Raw genomic sequence first — 4599 nt, forward strand, 5'->3', positions numbered from 1 at the left:
TTCAATTACAGCAGTATACTTAATATGTACATACAACAATTTGTTACAAACGAAAAAAAAAAAGTTACAGGTCAAATAATAATTAAACAGTCTGCCTTCAAAACCTGACCACTGGTCGACAGATGAATTACAAAGAGTCATTAAAAAACAAAATTAAACAAAGCAAGAAAGAGTGAGTGTTCTTAAAGTGCGCATGACACTGATTAAAATGTCTGTGTAAGTGAATGGAGGGAGATTGGACTCCCTTCTGAAGAATGTTCTCCATGTTTGTCTTCTAGTCATAGTCTGCAGTTTCAGTTCAGAGTGTAAGAACCTTTTGAATAAGGGTGTCAAACTCAGGGATGGAGCTAAACTCTGCAGGACAGTGGCCCTACAGAAACTAATTAAACACACCTGAACCAGCTAATCAATGTCTTCAGGATTGCTAGAAACTTCCAAGGCCGGTGTTCTGGAGCGGGTTGGAGCACTTTGCAGGACAGTGTCCCTCCAGGAGCGGAGTTTGACACACATGCTGTGGACTGAACGTCATCTGCTTTCTTGAAGTTTCTTCTCAGCTTTTGATCCCTTGGGTTTATCTTGAAAAGGCATCTGTCAAACAAACAACATGAGTAATGAAACAGACTCTACTATAGAACTCTTTTAATAAATTAACAGTAAAAATATCAGAATAGTGGAAAAGGACACAAAGCGTGTTTGTGGAGGGAATGCCAGAGGGTCTACGTCTACATTAACCCAGATACTTCTCCATATTTTTCTTTATGTTTTGGCCTTCCTTTCACACTGAGTCCAGAGAAAACATGATCATTTCTTACGTTTAACAGCATGCGCAGGAGGATGATTTAAGAGTCTTCCGACATCTCTGTGTGAAAGAGAAACTTTTGGAAAATGCTGGAACGATAATGTGGTCTAAGAACATCTTAATATTAAAACAACATTTTCAAATGTGTCCAGATTAATGTAGACAGATAATGTAGAGAGAGAGTTTCACAAATGTTTTGATGTATGAACTTAACTGCTGGTTTCGTACCTCTGCAAGAGCTCCAGCGTTGCTCCTTGGCCTGCTGGGTACGAGATGTTCAGGTAGTTGTAGGACACAGACTCAACAGAATCACTGAAAGTGCTGTGGCTATTAACAATGATTTGGACCACAGGAATCAAAGTACTCTTCCTGTTATTCATACAGACAAGAGAAGAGATATGTAACTTTTTGTGAGAAACAAAACATAAACACATACATTTCAGCAATTATATTATCTTTAAATGGCAACTCTTACCTTTTCACCATGTCTTTAATATCAGAAACTCACAACTTATCTGCAGAGAGAGAGATGAGTGCATGGGACACATTAATTTACAAATCCATAATCTAAAGAAACGGCTGATGAAAATTCATGTAGATGCAATCACGAGGCTGAATCCAGCTTCTTATTCGCAGCTTCTTATTGACGCTATCCGGTCCACCTTAAAAGACGCGACGCTTCCGCGTTTGTAGCTTCTTATTCACGCTCAATTTAGGGACAGTGCGGTTTTTCTCTTTTTCGCGGTTTTTTGAGGTATTGTGTTGCTTTTTGTGTCTATTTTCAGAAACTATTTTGAAATGCAAATAACACTGATATATCAGCGAAAATAGGTTGCAAAATAATTATAATTAATAATAATAATTATAAAGGCACATAAAATATAATTAGTATTCTTTGTTTATTGAACGTGTCATCAGCTCAACTTGAAGGACCGTGTAGTTTTTCTCTTATTCACGCATTTTATGCTATTATTGTCTATTTTCAGAAAAAAAATAATAAACTATTCTGAAATGTAAATAACACCGAGATATCTGCATGTGAAAAATACTGTATAATTACAAAGGTATATAAAAAACAATTACATCATTCTTTTTGCACGTCATCATTTAAAAGCATTAATGAATCAATTGAAAAAAAAATAATTCAAGCAAATATTACAGATTTCAATATCACAAGGTAGAGACTATACCAGCTCCAGCTCCTGCTTGGATCCAGCCTGTTATGAAGACTTCAGATGAAGGACTCCAGAACATCAAACATGGATGATTATACAAAATGATCATGTTATCATTGCTTTGCATGCACACTACTTTTGCTTAAAAGAAGTAAATACTAAAATTTGTATATCTTACAACTGTACGTTCTGATATCATCTCATAAAAGAAGACTGTTGTGTTTTTGTCACATAGAAACATGAATTTGCTGTAAAGCTTCTTTTGAAATATGTATAGTGAAAAGCGCTATACAAGTGAATGTGAATTAAATTACCTTTGAGGGTGCGTTAAAAGTTGCACTAGAGCCTTATTCCCAATGCACTTGTCTGTCACCATGCACATTTTCAGACATTTTTACTGTAGCATTCTAAAGTTATGGACCCATGAATTTCACAAATGTGACAATACAGTCACAGGAGAAATTGCATTATTGGCCCAATTGGAGGCACTATATCTCAGGTGCCTTTGAGGGTGCGTTAAAAGTTTTACTAGGGCCTTATTCCCAATGTACTCGGCTGTCACCATGCACATTTTCAGACATTTTTACTGTAGCATTTTAAAGTTATGGACCTATGAATTTGACAAATGTGACAATACAGTTACCAGAGAAATTGCACTATTGGCCCAATTGGAGGCGCTATATCTCAGCTGCCTTTGAATGTGCGTTAAAAGTTGCACTAGAGCCTTATTCCCAATGCACTCGACTGTCACCATGCACATTTTCAGACATTTTTACTGTAGCATTTTAAAGTTATGGACCCATGAATTTGACAAATGTGACAATACAGTTACCAGAGAAATTGCACTATTGGCCCAATTGGAGGCGCTATATCTCAGCTGCCTTTGAATGTGCGTTAAAAGTTGCACTAGAGCCTTATTCCCAATGCACTCGACTGTCACCATGCACATTTTCAACATTTTTACTGTAGCATTTTAAAGTTATGGATCCATGAATTTGAGAAAAGCAACTTAACACCAAAAGCAGCTGAGATATAGCGTCTCCAATTGGGCCAATAATGCAATTTCTCCTTTAAGTGTATTGTCACATCTGTCAAATTCATGGGTCCATAACTTTAAAATGCTACAGTAAAAATGTCTCATAATGTGCATGGTGATAGTCAAGTACATTGGGAATAAGGCTCTAGTGCAACTTTTAACGCACCCTCAAAGGCAGCTGAGATATAGCGTCTCCAATTGGGCCAATAATGCAATTTCTCCTGTGACTGTATTGTCACATTTGTCAAATTCATGGGTCTATTACTTTAAAATGCTACAGTAAAATTGCTCATAATGTTGCATGGTGACAGTCAGGTGCACTTGGAATAAGGCCCCAGTGCAACTTTTAACGCACCCTCAAAGGAAGCTGAGATATAGCGCCTCCAATTGGGCCAATAATGCAATTTCTCCTGTAACTGTATTGTCACATTTGTCGAATTCATGGGTTCATAACTTTAAAATGCTACAGTAAAAATGTCTGAAAATGTGCATGGTGACAATCAAGTACATTGGGAATAAGGCCCCAGTGCAACTTTTAACGCACCCTCAAAGGTAATTTATTTCACATTCACTTGTAGCAAAAACACAACAGTCTTCTTTTATGAGATGATATCAGAACGTACAGTTATAAGATATTACTTCTTTTAAGCAAAAGTAGTGTGCATGTAAAACAATGATAACATGATCATTTTGTTTAATCATCCATGTTTGATGTTCTGGAGTCCTTCATCTGAAGTCTTCATAATAGGCTGGATCCAATCTGGAGCTGGAGCTGGAGCTGATAGTCTCTAGTTACCTTGTGACATTGAAATCTGTAATATTTGCTTGAATTAATTTTTTTATTCAGTTAATTCATTAATGCATTCAAATGATGACGTGCAAAAATAATGATGTAATTGTTTTTTATATAGCCTACCTTTGTAATTTTACAGTAATTTTCACTGATATTTCGGTGTTATTTACATTTCAGAATAGTTTTTTTTTTTTTTTAAATAGATAATATAGAATAAAAAGCGTGAAAAGAGAAAAACCACACGGTCCTTCAAGTTGAGCTGATGACACGTTCAATAAACAAAGAATACTATGTTTTAAGTGCCTTTATATTTTTGCAGCCTATTTTCGCTGATATATCAGTGTTATTTGCAAATAGTTTATTTTCCTTTAATTCTGAAAATAGACCCTAAAAGCAACACAATACCTTAAAAAAGCGCGAAAAAGAGAAAAACCGCACTGTCCCTAAGTTGAGCGTGAATAAGAAGCTACAAACGCAGAAGCGTCGCGTCTTTTAAGGTGGACCGGTGTTACAATATATTCGGTTCCTGAAATATTCTGTTCCACTGGGTGGCGCTTACGCGAATATTCATGATATCCTTCTATTGTGGGCGTGTCCTTGAGACAACGCGCAAGTGAATGGAACTGAAAATATTAGTACACGCTCCTCAAATCGCATCGGTTTAATGGATTATTTCGAAAAGGTAATAAAATATTCAGTGTTAAGCAACAGTTCACATGTTCAAAGCAATGCATAGTTTGTGTAATATGATAAATCGTCAGAGCTATTTTGCCTGATTGAATACAGGACAGGCATT

This window comes from Megalobrama amblycephala, linkage group LG24, assembly GCF_018812025.1.
Source record: "Megalobrama amblycephala isolate DHTTF-2021 linkage group LG24, ASM1881202v1, whole genome shotgun sequence".
Taxonomy (NCBI): Eukaryota; Metazoa; Chordata; class Actinopteri; order Cypriniformes; family Xenocyprididae; genus Megalobrama; species Megalobrama amblycephala.